The sequence below is a fragment of the Nannospalax galili genome, unplaced genomic scaffold (assembly GCF_000622305.1).
Source record: "Nannospalax galili isolate Female #2095 unplaced genomic scaffold, S.galili_v1.0 scaffold33, whole genome shotgun sequence".
Classification (NCBI taxonomy): domain Eukaryota; kingdom Metazoa; phylum Chordata; class Mammalia; order Rodentia; family Spalacidae; genus Nannospalax; species Nannospalax galili.
The window spans coordinates 8,201,122-8,220,938 of NW_008335436.1; the positions used below are offsets into that span (position 1 = coordinate 8,201,122).

At 36.0% G+C, this 19,817-nt stretch overlaps 1 pseudogene; it reads right to left on the reverse strand.

Moving 5' to 3' along the window:
- Nucleotides 1–2,770: 2,770 nt before the first annotated feature.
- Nucleotides 2,771–19,315, reverse strand: LOC103731733 (annotated as a pseudogene).
- Nucleotides 19,316–19,817: the final 502 nt, after the last annotated feature.

Sequence of the window (19,817 nt, forward strand, 5' to 3'; positions counted from 1 at the left end):
AAAAAAATAACGTAGAAAGTGATAAAAGCAGAAATCTTCCTTAAAGCCTATAAAATGCATCCACAATGAATTACTAAACTTTAATTTTAAACACTCATGAATCAAAAATTGCTACTTTTATGATAGACTCCTTAGAGTTTCATAGTTTCAAAGACCGCTATACCTCAGTAATCATGAAACTACGTGCTACAGCCAGACATAAAGCTCCTGCTTAGCCATGATTTCATGCTGTTTCAATTTTCTAGCACAAAATCAGATATAATGTTTGTAATCAGTCATCATGGGACTCTTTTTAAAGATACTAAGAATGTGAACGTAGATACATTTAAAGAGGATGAAGCTAAGACATAGTACTTTTTGATTAGCCAAAACCAAAATATAACAATCTTAAACCCTCTTCCATTATTATTTTCTTTTAAAGTTAATTGCAATTTTTCTCTACTCTATGGCATAATGGGAGAAATGACTGGATTGTTAAAATGAGATAGCTTTGGAAAATTTTCTTTTGAATTGCTGCATTTTAATGAATCTCTAAATAGCAAAGTGAATCACTAATCATATTTTATATTTGTGAATACTAAATAGTTGTAATAAACTTGGTGTTAATACATTTTAGGAAGAAATTGAAATGGATGCAAAGGTTTTCAGTTAAGAAATCTAATTCAAATAAATAAATGAAATTGATCTAACAAAAGGAAGAATTTAGAAAGATTGACATGTGAATAGACATGGAGATCATGGAGGTCTTTCTGTAAAGTAGATTAAATTGAATTTTGAATGAGACAATCTATCCTGGCAATGTAAGGTCCATTTTACTATACACAGGAATGAAAGAACATAACCAGAAAGTTTTGTAACAGCCTTTAGATGTTCTGGTAGCCCCATGTTTCTTGATTAGGCAGACTTTCTTTAATAGCCCTAGAACTTGTAACCTAAAATATAGGGCTATGAACATGATGCAAGTTATTTTTATGCTGTTGTGGCCCAATCCAGTTCCCCTCACAATTAGGATGTTTAATTTTATTTCCCAACTGTTCTTTATTTTTCCTTTGATACTTTTGTTTTTATACCTCTTGTCTTCTTCCTCCCTCTCTCTTTCCATCCCTCTCTCCTTCTGTGCTTTATTTCTTTTTCTTTTCTAACAGCATAGGAAAAGTTAGTCTAATTTTATGAATGCCTATGAACTCAGACAAGGACACTGAAATGTAAAACAAGAAAGAATCCCCAGTTAATTGACATGATTTCCATTTACGTACTTTTTTTTTTTTTTTTTTTTTTTTTTTTTTTTTTTTGGTCTTTTTGAGACAGGGTCTCCCTGTAGCTCCAGCTGGCCTGGAACTCACTATGTAGACCAGGCTGGCCTTGAACTCACAGAGATCCGCCTGCCTGTTCCTCCCAAGTGCTGGGATTAAAGGCATGTGCCACCTTGCCAGGCATATTTTTATTTTTAAAATGATAGAAAAACTCTTATGCAAGAGGATTTCAAATATCAATACTTTATTTGTGAAATAGATTGGTAATATATGCATTTGAGGAAAATTGAAAGGAATAAAAAATAGCTTTCATTTATTTTATATTGCTTGGATAGGTAACTGACTATAGGTTCAATTCCATTAGCTGCAAGATAAAGATTAAAAATAACTATTTGAATGTCAATGTGTAGTAAAGACTAGAAATATCTCATATACAACTTTACTTTTTATATAAAACTATTAAATATAAAAGGATAATATGTGGAAAGAAATTTAATTATGAGATAAACAAGCAAATTAAAAATATCAACAGATGACCACAAGTCATCACATGAGGGAACTCTTTAAGCAGATAATCACCATTATTGAAGAAAGGAAAATTATAGTGTGAATTATATCTTCTCATGCTAAAATAACAAAATCAGTAACATTGAATTAGAACAAATATTTTGTGAGATAATACTTCTAAACAATTGTACTAAATAGGTTCTGGAATCCAGGATAAAAACCAGAAGCAGAAAGAACTTCTCTTGTTTATTTTTTAACATGTATAAATGTAAATTTTCTAACAAGATAACACTATTGAATTCAATGGAAATATATAAAGGCGATATTATTGTGATATAAATTTACATTTTGTTTTGTGTTTCTTAATAAGAAGTACATGTTGTATTTCTTTTTTATATGAATCACTCTGTGGCTTTCTCTTTGAGCCTAGACCCATTAAGTTGAGATTGAAGGTCTATCGTTTCTTCCTGCTTTTATTACTGGTCATTTTGAATTCACTGTAGGTTTTGATTAATTCTGCCTAAGAGGTGAGTAATTCAGACACTAAATGTATTTGTCCTATCCCCATTCTACACCCAGTGGGGAAAATACCACATTTCCTGACAAGAAGCAATCATAAATGATAATATCCTTAGGCTTAATTATCATGACTGTTGCTTGCTGTGATGCAAATTGCAGAAATCTATTTTAGCAACATGCTGCGTCTATCTTTAGTGATTCTCTATGTCTTAAGATGAAACTATAGCTCAAAATAGTTGTAGAGAAACTGAACACTTAGCAACAACATTTGATATCTTAGTTAAAAATCATTTGTAACTTGGGAAATAATTTTAGTCTCAATTGCTAGTTTCTTTATGGACTCTTTAACATCTAAGAAATAAATTGATGATAATTTGCTGTGAACTCAGTTAATTTTAATTTTATTTATTTATTTTTCAATGTTCAGTTTCCTTTAATCATCCCTTTCCCTCAAGGGTAGGTATAGGCATCTAGGCTACAGAAAGAGATATTTACTTGGAGATCTTGCACCGACTGAAAGCTTTGCCCACATTCTAGAAGGCCCCCTCGTAGTTAAAGTAGTCTGAAACCATCGTCTTGGTCTCCTTGCTGCCAGGATGCACTTTCTACCATGTATATGATTCATAATCATCCTGCCAATCTTGACTCAGGGGGAAAGGAACCTCTTGGCTTCAGAAGACCCAAACTCCAGAGACAGCTGCTGTTGTTGATTGCAAAGAGGATGACACTGGCATTCTTCCTCAGTTTGTCCAATAGGTGGAACATTTCAATGATGGCAATGCAACTAATGAAGGTCTGAGTGAGCCCTTCAGGGTATCAGTATTTGGCATACCACAGAGATCAGCCATCCTTATCAAAGTGCTCCCAAAAATATGGTAGTGCCACAAACTGATTGAAGTACTTACACTTAAATTCATCTAACACAAATGTTCTCTTAGGCAGGGGAGTAAAGGGGCCACTACCCATGGGCTCAGCAGACAGCACGTGCTGGGCTTACATTTGTCCACCTCCTCCTTAGGAGTTAGTGCCTGAGAAAGAGCCAGAATTTTTCTTTAGACTTAAAAGAAATAATGTAGTATTTAGATCTGGATTACACAGTGCTGTGAATGGGAGGAGAACTTAATAAGTACCTATTTACATTAGAAGAGATGAGAACAAGAACACAGCATTTCCTAAGCAGTAACAAGAGGTCTTTGAAGACTTCTAACTATACACACTGTGTGGGCAAGATGATTTGTTCTAAAATATGCATGTCTTGATTGTCTGATCATCTCCACAACTGGATAGCAGGCACTGTTAAAACTGATCATCCAATGCTATGAGATTCATAACTGGTCCTGGATATTATCATCTGTGGCACAGATTTTGGCTCCCTACTATTAATAACATTCTTTTGGTCATCAGTTGAACACAATGATCATTGTCCACTGAATTTTAAATATCAAAATAAAAATAATTTTGTGCTGTCCTTCCACTCTTACAACTGCAGTAATTTCCACATGTTTAATATAATTCTGAATTTTCTTCATTTAGGTATTTATGGAAAAATATATTAAGTTATTGAGTCATCAAAAATATGTATGCTGAAATCTTACCTACAAGGTGATGTTATTAGTATTTAAACCTTTGAGAAGTTGACTGGCTCAGAACAGTGGAGCAAGCATAGATATTCGGGGTTAGGCAAAATCTCATCAGAGAGAAATCCCTTGTGCTTTCCAGTAAGTGAGGGCATAGTGGAAGATACAGTCTTTGTACCAAGAAAATAAATCCCCCAAGATATCAAAACCTTCCCATTCCTTCAGCTACCCTTTCTACCATCTAGAGCTACAAAAAATAAAATTTCTTTTGTTTGAAAACCATCCAGCATATTTTAGTTTGCTGTAGCACCTTGAACAATCTAAAGTGTGGTGTATGAAAATGGCTTGGAGATGAAGTACATACATTGCTCTTGCAGAGGACTCAAGTTCTGTTCTTTACACTCGTGTTAGGTAACTCACAGCTCAAGGGGATATAACACACTTTTCTGCTTCAGCAAACACCTACATTCACTGAGGAATACACACACACACACACACACACACACATACATACACAATTATTAAAGATAAAATTAAAATCCTAAAAATTAGACTAAAGCAAATGACTCATAATAATAATCAGCTGTGATGATTTATGAGAAATAATGTAGAAATTAAAATTTAAGGCTCTGAAATTTGTGATAGTGATTCAGTTGAGGAAGGAAGTTGAAAAATAAAACAGCAATGTTTTCCAAGAAAAGAAAACATTGAAAATTCAAAATATAGTCTTTTAAAAAAAAATTATTACAAGCAGAAATTGCCCTGTAATTATCCTCACAGGGCTCTGTTTCTACTCCAAGTTTCCTATTGAGATTGGAAAGAGAGAAGTAGGCTAGTGAAATAGGTCAATGGTAGAACACTGTCGTATAGCAATTTCCTCTAAAATGAACCACCCCAACTTGCAGGGAACTCCGAAAGACATAGGTTGTCCAAAGGGGAAGTGAAACATTCCTTCCTGTAGGAAAGCTTGTTAATCTCAGGACTTAATCTTGGTCACTCAGGAAGCCCCTGAAACCCACCGAAGCATAAAAAGAAGGGCCCTGAGAGATGTGCTCAATAAGCTGTGCTTCCTGGAAGAGGGAGATCAGCCAAGCTGCCTGAAAGAAGCACAAACCATCTGAGGTGCCTGGAAGAGACCAGGTTATTTATTTAGGAAATTCATTCCAGAGACCAGTAGTGTCGAAAACTCAAAAATAGGACGGCAAGGCAAGCAGATACTTTATTGGGAAAACAGGGACCAATGTTTGTGATAATCTAAGAAGTTGTTTCTATGTACTCTACATTTGTCTAAGACACATGGGAAATGCATTAATCTGTTGATTTTTTCTGCTCACTGGTTAAATAATGTCTGTTACTTTTAGTCCTTCCTGTTTACAATGTCATTATATATATAAAGATCCCTCATGTTTAGATATTTTATATAATAGAGTAGATATCACAGAACATACTCTCTTAAAGATTTTATTTAAACACACAGAACATGGTCCAGCAAGAAAGAGTACTGCAATAATCCAAAATCCCAAGACAGTATATTCAGCAGCTCCTAGAGGCCCTATCAATACATGGAGACCATCTTGAGCCAACAGCATCTATGTGAAAAGGCCTTCCTTTAGGGGATCTCAAAAGAGAAGATTTACTGAAAATTTTAAACACTGCCTTGCTATTATTCAGGCAGAGCTGACTTAACTGATTGAGCCCATGGAAAACCATCAGTGAAGAAACTGATTTGGAGAGCACCAGAGAGTTTCAAGTTTAAACTGCACATCATAATTCTTGGACTTATCTTAGCCAATAATAAAACTCCAGTCACCCAGTCTTCCCCTGAGATAAAGATAAAGCTTTTACAGCTTAGTTATAAATCAGCTCAATATCCACGGTGCATATACCAGAATGGCTGACAGAATCCTCAAGGCATACTATTCATGATAGCGAAGGAGCTGTCCAAGGTATGAATAAAAAAAGTAGAGGAAAGTTTTCATTGCCATACAATTATTAACTCCTGCTGCTATGGGGACCACATAAATGTAAATACAACCTAAGTTAAGGTAGAAAGGTCATGCAGTACATAGAAAGCACATCTACTGTCAAGATCCTGATAAAATTTTAAATATAAATGTCTGTTATTTGCTATTAGGGCTTTCAAATTACTATCAAAACATATCTGAATTTGATTATGTGCAGTATCTTAATAGTCACCATTTTTAATTCCTTGGGGACTATTATTTATTTGCCATTCAGGAGAATTTTTCTGGACCTACATGAACCAAATTAATTTAAATATTAAAATAAGATGATTTTGAATTTTAATGTTCACAGTTAGCAGAAATATATACTCGATGATTATATTATATAACATTTTGATATAGTCCCAATATGCACAGAATCTGACTTCTAGTAAGAGACGTAAAATGTTTATATATTTCTTTGTTTATTTTAGTAATAGAATTTTGAAGCATAGAGAATAATATTAAATATGCTAAAAGGAAAGAATGGAGAAAGATTTATTTGAGGGCAAACCATATCTTAATATTTTTCACATGTTATATGTAGAAGATAACTTGATGATTGTTAGAGTGTATTCAGCACTGGAATAACTAGTGTGGAAAAAGTGCAGGTGCTCCTAAAGGTTACTCAACCTTCAGATGGGTGAATTGTGTCAATTATTTTCAAATTATAAACATTCCTAATTTCAGGCAAGCAATTCTGTTTTATTTAAAAGTAGCTGTGAGACTGATAATTCTACAGTGTAATAAGGCCTTTCAATTTTACTTTTTACCTTGCATAATTTATCCTCCAAATGTACAATATTTTGTAGATGTGCTGTGAGGTGATGTGATTTGTGTCTTATTCTTTACTTGGGAAAAAACTTATGGAAGAGATAAATGTTGCTGAAGTAAAGCTGAGAAGACAATTATTTTATATAACATACACTTTGAAATCTATATCATAATTGTATAAATGCACACATATGCATATAAATTCATATATAATAATAAAATTAAATTGTATGAAAATACAATTAAAATTTTATGAAAAAAGAAGTGATAATGTGATTTAAACAGAAAAATGAATATAATTTGTTAATGATTTTAGCGAATACTAAGTATAATGGAGAACACGATTATTTCTATAAAGAACTAAACAGGAGACTAAAATCATGTGGAGATATTAACAGAAGCCTTAAACATCAATAATTGATGATTGTAATAATGACTACATTTAAAGAGGTAAATAAAATTTCTGAAGAATGCCTTGAGCTTGAATGTGAGTATCTACAGAACATTGAAATTTGGAAAAAGTTGCCCCATGGGTCAGAATTCTGACCTGACAAGAGGAAGTAAGGATGATGCTCACTGTGTGGAGGAGAAATTTTTTGAGGTTTCCTACAAGAGCTACCTCAAAGTCAGTAGACCAAGATTGGCAAATAAGAAATAGCAAGCAGGGCTGGAATCAGTGGTTACGAGTACTGGCTGTTCTTGCAGAGAACCTGGGTTCGATTCTCAGTAGCCACATGATGGCTAACAAACATCCATAACTACAGTTCCAGAGGATCTGATGATTTCTTCTGCCCTCCAGAGGCATTGCAAGACACAGGTGCACTTACTTATATGCAGGCAATACACTCATATGTATATACTAAAAAAAAATTTCAAAATGAAAAAAACGTAAAACAAGTTTCATTTATTTACTTACGATTTTCCTAATTTTATTTTTAGGAGCTGAAAAAAATTCTATTTATGTACCAAATGTTCATTAAACAATCATCCTGGGTGAGGTAACCCAGACAAAGAAAGACAAATGTCATGTTATCTCTTATATATGGATGCTAGCTTTGAAATCCTAAATATTTATGTTTCAGTTTCAAAATCCAGAGAAGTTGGGAAATAAACAAATGACCATTGAGTGGAAGTAGGCTTCCTGGGAGGGGTGGTAGAATGTAGAGATATGAAAAGAAAAAGGAAATAATAAAGTAGGAAGAGTTAAATAGGGTGGGGAATGGGAGGGCAAGGCAGAGGAGGGATGTATGTGGAGGGGTAAGTAGACTAAAGTCCATTAGAAAAGCCAAATTGAAATCTATTCCTGCAAAAGCTTCTTAAAGCATGTACATAAATACTATAAAAAGATATTGAAAGGATTACCTCATAGCAGGGGACATTGCTACTACTAGACACTATAGGCTAATGAAATAAAAAGCCAATGCCAAGAACAGATTCCCTCTTTTGAAGATGTTGAATAAGGGTCTCATAGGCCCATATTGCCCCTGCTCTCTGTTACCTCTCAGAACATCTTAGTCAGACCCTATTCCTGAAGACACTACATTCATCAGCTGTACGAAAAAGGAAAAATCAAGCTGATGTTGACTTCAAGGCCTCAGGTTTTCTGGCTAGCTTTCATAGTGCTGGAAGATGCTATACAAGTTACTTGAATATAAAAGTTAGCAGGAACCCTACCATGCTGTGAATCCTATAAGCTACAGTACATGGTTTGGCAAGCTATGCCCACCATTTCAATAATGGCACAAATATTATGAGAATAACCAATCACTTTCTAAGAGGATTTAAGATATGCTTCAAATTATGGAGCTTATTTCTGACATTGATATCAGGCCTAGGAACAAGTGGCTAGAAAAGTCACAGACGACAGGGAAGAACCCAATACTATTATTCTGCTAAATAGATATAGTGCTAAACTGACTCCTAAAGACTTATTCCTATACCCATAGATTAATGCATCTGTCAACACTTGCAAAAGAAGTTTCCTCATGTAGGAAAGCAGATGGTAATTAACACAGGGAACCATAACTGGCCAAAGTACAGAGAACAAGAGGCTGTAGAGTGAATATGTCACCAATATCAAATTTCTGCATCCCAAAGTTCAGTGATCATTACAGAAAGGGACCAGAAATATTGTAAGAGCCAGAGTTGGTGAATGGCCACAGGGAAATAGAGTTTACCAGACAGCTAGGAAGTTGCTGGCATGAACTCACTGGAATGGTGACAGTGTACACAGTCCCCCTGTAAACTCAAACCAGACAAAATACCAACGAAGATGTGGGGAAGGAAACTCAGCCTTACCTGAGGAGCTGTTAGCAACTGATGGTCACTGGGAAGGGGAGTCCATCTCTTTCAAGGGTGTATCTATTGGTAGTTTAATCAGTCTCCAGTCGATGGATCGACACTAAAGGATATTTGGGGAAACAAATTAGAGTCTATAGGTCTTAATAGATATAAAATAATTATTAGTAATTAGAATTATTAGTAATAGAATACATTAAATTGGTTATGGGTTGTAAGGGGAAGTGCAGATAACAGAGTGATCAAAGTATATTGTACTAGAAATCACAAAAACTTATTTAAAAAGGAAAAAGCAAGCCTGTTGTAAAAATCTCAGTCTCATACTGGCTTACACAGTACAAACTGATGAGCACTGAAACTTAGGTGTGCTGGGCACATCACAGTTCCTTTCAGGAATCCAAAACCTGGGAATACATTGATCGAATGACTGACCCACATAATTAGACTTCGTCTAAGGAAATTGCACTGTAACTCCTGGACATCCCATGGCACTATCATAATCACACAATAGGAGAAAAGCATGGGAGCACACTGGAACCAGAGAGACAGGTTTTTCCCCTCAAAGTTTCTCCAATGCTCTTTACACACAAATTTATGTGTTGTCTTTTACATAGCAGAAATATTTAAAGTCTAGCTTCATTTTGAAAGTCAGTCCAGGGTAAATGTTAATCTAAGAGTCAGTAAGGTGTTAATTGGCAAATGATTGTAATATATTTTTACTTTAATTTTATTTTACCAATTTTAATTAGGAAATTCAGTTGACTTTATTTGTAGGAAGAAACTTTTAATAGTGATAAAATAATTCTGGTTTTTGTTCCTTAGGAACTAATGATAATAATTACACACAGTAGTAATTATGTCCATTAATATACCAGGAACAGGTATTTGTGTAATTGATAGGAAAAAATTTTATTATACTTTACATAAGCACGTTGCAGTCATTAAAAGAAGACATATTACTAGGCAACCCAGAGATATCTACTTTGTGAAAAACATCACGTGTTGTATAATATTTGAATATCAAGCATGCTGTTGTGTAGTGATAAGGAGCTAGAGAAAGCAAATTCAGGTCCATGGAATCATGGATCCTCTGGAAAGCTGCTTGCTTCCTTATTTTCAGACAATTCAAAGAAGTGGAACAGACAGGAATCTTCTGTTGTGTAGAAATGAAGACTTATGCTGCATCAAGATTACACACATACTGAGAATCTGTTATAAGCCACACAGTATATTATGAGGCAGGAGAAATGCTATTCCATATGCCTAATGCCTCCACTTGAAGCACAGAAGTTACCTTGTTCTTACCTGAACACCCACTACTTATGTGCCTCACATAGTGTCAGGAAACAGAAGCTGTGACTCTAAAGCAGCCAGAAGTCCTTCCTGAACAGCACAGGTGACATCTGTGGGATGTCCCTACTTCCCTGGTCTATCCCTGCTTCATGCTCACAGGTGGACAAATCAAGACTCATCATCTATCTGTGAGCTCGTCTTCTGAGGCCTCTATTGTCTTAGAAAGATTGTGTTTAGCAACTAACAGTTTCAGAGATCATAAACGTGGCACTTTGTGGAAGAGAGAGCAGGGGCTCTTTGCCTATGTAGTTTGAATTTTGTGCCCAAATGTCCTTCAGTGTGAGTCTATCTACTGGGCCCAATGGCAGTCCCATCCCTATAAGACACTGTCTTTCCCCATCCAAGCAGCCTATAATAATTGTCAAATGTTATATTAAGATTCTGGCTCTATCCAACAAAGTTCTATGGTTGCCTCTATGTGTATAATACATGGGTTTAGCATGCCAAAAACACTTAAAACACCATACCATTTGCTACTCAAAACCTTTATTCCCATGTAATACTGATCATTTATTTATCTAGTCTTACAGTGTCTAGAGTTGATTCTTTAACTTTGCACATGCACATACATTTAAGATTCACCTATGCTAATACACACCCATTTTTAGCACCAAATGGTATTTCAGTCTAGGCTACATAGCACTTTCCAGGTTTGACTAAGGGGTGAAAAGCTCCAATACTGTGTACACAGTATATGTTTTGGCATGGTTTAGCAAATTGATTGTACAGTTACTTCAAATGGATTGCTCAGTCAGATGTGAAGACTTTATTTAGCTTAACAAGAATATTCCAGTTTTCCAAAGTCCATCCCATAATTTCACAATTTTGATTTCCCTTGTGCAGTTAGTGAATGTGCCATGTTCTGCTTTCCGCTTGGAATTAGTATTCATATTATCATTTTTTTTTTTTACATTTTAGACCTTCTATAGACAGTATTTTATTGCTATCTTGTTTTGTATTTCCCTAATAACAAAACATAGAATGAGCCAGGCATGGTGGCACATTCCTTTAATCTCAGCACTTGGGAGGCAGAGGCAGGTGGATCTTTGTGAGTTTGAGGCCAGCCTGGTCTACATAGTGAGTTGTAGGATAGCTGGGGCCACAAAGAGACCCTGTCTCAAAAAGACAAAAAAAAAATAATAGAATGAATATTTATGTGCACCTAAAATTCACTTACCTCCTAATGTGATGGTATATATCACATTTTGTGATGTGATATCTGGGAGTAACTGGAATGAGATGAGGTCAGTAGCCAGGAATTCTTGATGAGACTGATATATTTACAAGAAGAAGCACTAGAAACTTGCTCTTTCATCTCAAGCATGTGGGAAGGGAGAGAAAAGAAAGAGATCTACAATATTTGAATTGTTGTTGGAGCTGAATAGCAACTTGATGCTTTTCTCAGACTCCTGAAATGTGAGTTATACATCACTAATTTGCCCTTAACAACATAAAGTTTTACCTTGAATGCTGTATACAATCATTTTTCATGTGCATAAAGAAATTTTTCAATTTTCACCATGACTAGCAGTTATCAAAAAGTATGCCTGTGACTTCCTCAGTTATATCCCATCACCCCCCAACTCTTACTAGATGTACCCCTACTACTCTATCTTTTTTTTTTTTTTTTTTTGGTCGTTTAAAGACAGCATCTCCCTGTAGGCCCAGCTGTCCTGGAACTCATTATGTAGACCAGGCTGGCCTTGAACTCACAGAGATCCGCCTGCCTCTACCTCCAGAGTGCTGGGATTAAAGGTGTGCACTACCATGCCCAGCTGTATCCTTTTTTCTAACCCATCTAGTGACATTGTGTTGCCCAAATTGTCTTGATTGTGGAGGCTGCCCTGGAATATGATTAACCTACTAGGGGTCCTGCACTTAAAACTGACTCCTCTCTTGTGGTATTGACTTTCACAAATGCAGATGATCCTACTTTTACAAACAAAACAAAGAATGGGAAACCATGGGAGTGAGTTTTGGGACAAATGACTTTACCTAAACTTGTAACCAAAACTTAACCTTATGATTGAGATCCTTTAGCACCATATCATCGTCCTTATAATGTAAAACACGATTACTAGGCCATGGGCTCCTATTGTAATCTAAACATAGAGCTTTACTCCCTGATAAGTCTCCCTTTCTTTTGACCTATTTCCATATGGTCATGCATCTCTTCCCTTGGCTTTTACAATCTTTCCACCCTCCTCTTCTGCAATGTATGTATGTATGTATGTATGTATGTATGTATGTATGTAGGTATGTATGTTGTGCATATTAAGTGCTGTAAGAAGCATATCTTCATTGAAAACAATAAGACGTGTCCATTCTTGTTGAAAACAACAGGAGAATTATATTGATCACATCTGTTCATGCTTGCGTGTGCTATTCTAGGTCAATAATGGTGAGTAAGCAAAATACCCTAAAACTAAAATGTTTCCAATTTCTCTTTCCATATTTCATGCTGAATGTACAGTTTTAATAAAGGGAGAGGAAGGACTTTATTCAAGAACACACTGCCAGTAAAATCTGAAGCAACAGGTTCTCAGAGCAGTTTGGGCCCTGCGTGTGATTACATTGGATGCTAAGGGTCAGGCTGTGATTATTCAGGCATCATTCTAACATGGTATCATAGTCTCAGACTCTTCTAGCGGTGATCAAATGCCAATATCTCTTGAGCTAGGGATGGGCATTTTGCCCACTTCCCACACTTCTATGCTGGGACTTATCTGGCTTGAGCTTGATCCGGTCTTGTGCATGCTGTTATAATTGCTTGAGTTTAAACTTGTAACTGCTCAGCTATCGGGAAACATAGTTCCTTGTATTGGTCCACCACCTTTGCCTCTTACAATCTTTCTGTCACCTCTTCTACAGAGATCCCTGAGCCATTGTTGGAGGAGTGTAGCGTATGTGCCACATTTAGGGTTCAGTACTCTGAAACACCTTATTCTCTGCATGTTTACCAGTTGTGTGTTTGTCTTAATTGCCTTCTACTGCAAGAAGATTTTTCTCTTGTGAGAGTTGAGAGAGGCACTAATCTATGGATACATCAATGAGTTATTAGGATTCAGATTAACACTATATCCAAGTAGTAGAATATTAGTTTAGGTTCTCCCCTAGAGCCTATGATCTATCTAGCTCCATGTCTTGGCCTGGTTAACAGTGCCAGGTATACACTCCCTCTTGTGAAATTAATTTTTTCATCCAACCACGAAGTGGTTGTTTACACAAGTAATATTCACGCTATTATTGCAGTGGTGGGCATATCATTCCAGGTCAGATCATATATAGATCGCACGGTTCATAGCTGAGTAAGATTGATGATTACTTTTATTTCCTGGTAGTGTAAATAACACTTTCTAGCACTATGAAATCTATCCAGTAGGGATGAAACTTGGAGATCAGTACCTGATTGATTTCTCCATGCTCGATGAATCAGACACATGTTGTCTTCCACAATTGACAACTATTTTTGTGCCAATTTTCTAAAATTATACATATACATATGTAAAAAGGTTTGAATTGACTTACCCCATAACTGGGAGAGAGAAACCAACAATATAATTTACCCTAGGAAAAAAAAATCCCAGTAACAGAAATGGGGTGCCTGTTTTTGAGTTTTTGGTCCCTGGGTTCTCAGAGACTTCCAAGCATTACCAGCTCTTGCCATTGGTCTTCATCGCCCTACAGAACTTGATGGCAAGACTTGTAACTATTTTCATTTCTTCTTTTTATTTATTTGATTTCATTTTGTTTATAAATAGCAAATATTCATGGGCTGTAGGCTGATATATATAACATACACTGATTAAATCAAGGTAAATACCGATTATTACTGCTTTTGTTTTTATTTTTGTATTTATATTAAAATATCTTTTGTTTTTCGTTAGGGTGCAAAATATATGTCTGTATGTGTTCTAATTCACATTTTAAATGATGGTAAAGTGTTGCCATGGTAATTTAGATATTTTTATGATTTTTTTAAATTTTATGAGATGACTATATTGCTTGCACCTATGTATGTGCACCCATGTCAAGCAGTGCCTGTGGAGAACAGACGTGGGAGTGGGATACCCTGGAACTAGAGTTATGAACAGTTGTAAGCCTCAGTGTGGATGCGGGGATTCAAACCTGGGTTTTCTGCAAGAGCAGCCAGTGCTCGTAGCCTCTGATCTGTATCTCCAGATCATGTAACCGTAATTTTAGAAATATTTTCCTAAATCTTGTCTCTCCTCCTTTGTTTCACTTTCTCCAGTAGATATCTATTACACCTTGCATGGTTATGCTTCATACCTCTAGAAATGCTATTCTTTTGTCTCTTAATTTTGGTCAGAGAATTACATCTCTGTTATTCTATAAGTTCCACAAATATAACCTGTCTATATAGTTGTTAAGCTATATTTCATAACTATTTATATATATTTTTATTGAGCTTTTGTAATTTCATACAACAGTTCTTAACCAAATTAACCCCCCCATCCATTCATTCCCATCCCCCCACCAAATTTACTCCATACATATTAAGTCCTAGTCATTCAAGCATTTGTATTCAGATGTCCTTCAGTGTAAATGGGTCCACTGGAGTCTGGCCAGTCCATCTAGCGATCATGTGTAAATCATACTTTCCCTCACCCAGCAGCAATCTGTCTCCAATAGTTTTCAGTCTGGGGCTGGCCTGCCACCCTATTTCTCTCCTCCCCTTTGGGCCCTTGTTTAATTAAGTTGGCATGGTTCCTATGCTTGATGCCACCATTATTCACAGCTATTTTTATTGAGTTTATGAACTTATGTAGAGTGACAACTGCTAGAAGATTTTTTTTTTCAAATTTTAATTGGGTATTGGTTTCCTAGACACTATAGACCTCATAAAGAAGTGTGCCCACCCATCCCCTTCTTGCTATACTGTCCCTGGCATGTATCTTCTCCCTCTCCTGAACACAGGAGTTTCTATTCTGTACCTGGATTCATCTTTTCATTTCTCTTTTGGGATTTGAAGGATATTTTCCTTTATTTTTGTAGGTTAAAGGCGATGGATAAAATCGTTTCTTATGGACATATTATGTTGTAACCCTTATAGTGGAAATAATTTTACTTTGCAACAGACAAATGTGTTCTAGACATTAAATTAAAAGGGTATGTTGCTGTGCTAAGTACAATGACTACATTATTAAGCTATAAATCTAACAATTAATAAACAAGATAATGTTTTGTGCTAATGGCCAATTAGTATGTTATTTTCCTCAGCCATTTAAATTGTTAAAAGGAATGAAATTTGGTTGTTTCTTCCTGTTCTTATAAAAGAATAATAATTTGTAAAGATAAAAAGTTGTAAAACACAAATCTTTTCCATATGCAAACACATTTCAATTTTCACTGAATTTTATTTAAGAATTAACATGTCAGATTGTCTTGCTATGAAAAAAAATGTTCTTTATATTAAATTATAATAGAAGAACATATATGTGTATATATAACTGGAAAACTTCTAATTATTTCAGGTAATTCATTGATTCGTCTATTTTACAGATGTAAAGAGAACTTTAAAATTGTAAATATTGGTGCAATTAGACTACCATTCCTGTTGTTGAAATGGACCATTATTAGAAACAATACACTACAGAGAATATTCCAAAGCAGAAGCAAATGGGAACGAGGAAAATACCCTGAATGGCAATGAATGGCAATTATTTTGCAGATAAGGTGAAATCGTTGGGGGAAAATACTTGATATCATAAGAAGGAATTCTTTTTTTTTTTGCAGAGAATTCTTTTTAACATGGCTGCTAATTGATTTACTAAAATCCTATAAACTAAAGACAGATTTTTGTATTTTTAGAAATATGCATTTTAAAGCAACTTAATAATAAGGAAATGCCAATTTCATTTTATAACTACTGAAATTCCACTAGCAGATTTCCCTGCGGTGGACATTTATTGAATTTGATGATATGTTAAGACTTGTGCATGACTGGAGTGGCCATAATGGCTAAACATCAGTGAAAATTTCTGTAGGGACTGTCAGAGAAGTGCTATAATCTATCACAGAATGTGCATTTGTGGCGATGGGAACTTGAGAGAACAAATACAATGGCCTTCTATTTAACTTGCAAAAGGACTCAGTAATCCTGACATAGCAAAAACTTGTTTTCAGAATGCACACAGCATTTTCATTTGCTATTAGAAGAAAGCAGATGTTTATGTGCAAACAAAACATTAAATGATTTGATTCCTAGAGCAGCAGTTTATGTGGCACTCAGGCTTTAGCATATATTTAATTTCTTTTCTTACCAGCAAGCCAACACAAGGCTCATCATCACATTGGCATCCTTTGCACAAAGTTGATGGAGTAATATTTTAATTCATATTTTTATTAATTCCTAGAGAATTTCATACAACGTATTTTTATCATATCACGCACTTCTCCAATTCCTCCCAGGTTAGCCCCAATTCCAGAGCCCCATGTCAACCTAATATCCTCTTTTTTTTTTTTTTTTTTTTACAAACCCTTCAAATTCAATTCGTGATGTCCAAATACTCTTAACTGTAGGTCCATCCCCTGGGGCACAGTCATCCTACCTGTGGTCACACCCTTAAAGAGAACAGGCTATCCTCTCCCACTAGATATCAATTGCAAATAGTTTTAAGCCAGTGCTGGGCTTCTTGTCCAACTTCCCCCTGGATGCTGGAATTTCATCTGGCTGGAGCTTTCCAAGGTCTTCTGCATGCTGTCAGCTGTCACAAGTCTTGTGAGTACATATGTGTACCTGCCTGCTGTGCGTGAAAACTATTGCTTATGTGTAGTCATCAACCACCTCTGGCTCTTACAATCATTCTACCCCTTCTTCTACAATGATCCATGAGCCTTGATGGGTGAGGGTATGGTATAGGTGTGCCATTTAAGGCTGAGAATTTCAAAGAATTTTATTCCAGGCAACTTAACTAGTTATGAGTCACTATGTTAATCAGCATCTACTGCAAAAATTGCTTCTTTGATGAGGGTTGAGAGATGTGCTACTCTACAGTATGCTGATAAATCATTATGAGTTGGTTTATATTATGTGTACTTAGCAGAATACTAGTAGTAGTTTCTCTACTTAGAGTCTATGACCTGTCTAGCCACAGGTTCTTGCACCTGGTAAGTGTCTGGTATGGGTTCCATCTTGTAGAGTGGTTCTTGTTAGGGTTCATATCTGTAATAACCCCTCCCCAGTGCAACAGGACCTCATGGTTTTACAAGTCCTATGAAAATACAGTAACTAAGTTAATGAGCACCTTGACCATCTGCAGTCAAGATAAACACTCTCTTCACCTTTGACCCCCCAAGACCTGATTCCTGCAAGAGCTGTTTCCACACAGCCTGCTTCCACTTTGATAATCTTAGAAGATAAAGAGCCCCTTATCCAATGACCCAGATCCTGGCTAATGGAAGAGGATGGTATGACAGAGGTTATTCTCTCCTGATAAGCCCTGGGCTCACTCTCCCCCATCTAACTTTAATAAAAAAAATGTTTTCCCACATTCCGCATCCCCTCAACCCCCCTATAAAATCCCCCACCCAAGCACTTGGGAGGCAGAGGCAGGCAGATCTCTGTGAGTTCAAGGCCAGACTAGTCTACATAGTGAGTTCCAGACCTGCTTTGGCTACAGGGAGACGCTGTCTCAAAAAGATAAAAAAAAAAAAAAAAAAAAAAATCCCCCACCCGAGAGCCTGTAAACTGAATGCTCCTCTATCCAAAATGGGGGAACTGTCCCAAGAGTTTTCCCTACCAAATAAACTCTATACCACCAGGTTCTTATCTGTGTCCTGGCGCTTTCTCCCAATTTTGCCTCAATTCACCTATCAGCCCTTACATCTAATAAGAAATTGTATGGTTACTTGCATAATATTCTTGTCACTACTGCAACAATGACCATGTCCTGTGTCTCAAGGATGCTGTGGATTCAATCATAGGTTACTATCAAGGTCTACAGAGTAGCCAAGAGAAATGGCAATAGCCTGTATATTTGAGGGTTCATGGGACCACACTGGCCAACAAATCCAAAAGAAGTAACCCATTTCTGCCACTGGTCTTTCTGTTTACTAGTTTGTGGTGTCTAGTATGGGCATTGCTCTCCAATGTTCCTCCCCACTGACATCACCACCTCTATTATAGGATAAATTTATTTAAACTCCTTATACACATGCATATGAATATATTTTAGGAAGGTTCTTTAGTAGTAGGTTTCCACATACTTTATGAAAAGGTCTTTGGTGTTAGCATGGCCCCTCTATTCCCTTGTCTCTTATGCCCTCCCATTCCTCACCATATTTACTCCCTCGTGTTCCATGATTTCTCTTTCCTCCTTTATTTTACTGCACTCTCCCTACCTTGAAAAACCCTCTTGCTTGGTCTCATTAATATTACTAAAAGTTTCTTCCCCAAAATAAAGTCAAAGGAATGTTCTATTTATAATTGGTCAAAGAAAATTAAAGTTAAAGAAAAGACTATATTACGTATGTCAGTTATGAATTTATTGTTTCTTAGCTTCAAAATCACCCTGATTTAATTGTTAAAATGGAGTTAGTAAATGTTTCTCCTGTGAAATAGGCATAGTACAAAGTTTTCAATGTGGCCTTTGGTGGGACGTTGAAGAGGGTAAGATCTTCTTCTCTCTGCTTCAGTTTGTTCCTGTTTTTATTTCTTAATTTATGGCTTTGATAGTGGCATTCATTTTACAGGACTTACACTGAACTTTTTTCAGATGAACTCTCAGTGCATTAGTGCGCATCAATCATTCCAAAAATTTACTCCCAGTTCTTAGATAACTGAAAAACACCAGGATGTACCCAGCACAGCCAAGTTTCTTTGTTTTCTAGATTTTTGTTACAGCACCCACAATGGGAGGCTCTGAAGTTTTCTTTTCAAGGAGGAATGCCTTACGTGACACAACACCTTAACAAATAAAAAGCCCAATGTGATGAATGAGTTTACCTCTTTTGGCGTTGTTGGACACTTGGGTGTTGTAGACCCACAAGTATCCCAGGTAGTTGCCATTGCTCTTGGTTACTCTCTAGATCCTGATTGTAAGATGCTATTGCTGAAGACACCACATACTTGAACCAGTAACTCAGAGAAATAAAGCTCACATGGATCTCCATACATAATAGTATTTTGAAGTGATTGTCTTAGATTATGAAGATTATCAACTTATTGCCATCATCCAGGAAATGTACCATTGAAAGAGATCAGTTATGAAAAAAGTGATCCCAATGAAATAAGGCTGTCAAATCGATTAAAACATTTATATCAATTATAAAAGCACTTGGGAAAATCAGTATATCTTAAACATTAACTGATTTCAATAAATTCTTCTGTTTATAATAATGGACTTAACTGCAGATTTTAATTTAATTAGAAGCAAACTGTCTCTTTCCAATATAAATTTTTGTTGAACTTTTTTGTGCCAAGGCCATTTCTTGAGACTAGGCTCACCTGGAACAATAATACAGTCCCAGATGGTCTTGAACACCCAGAACACTTCATTTCTTAGTCTCCC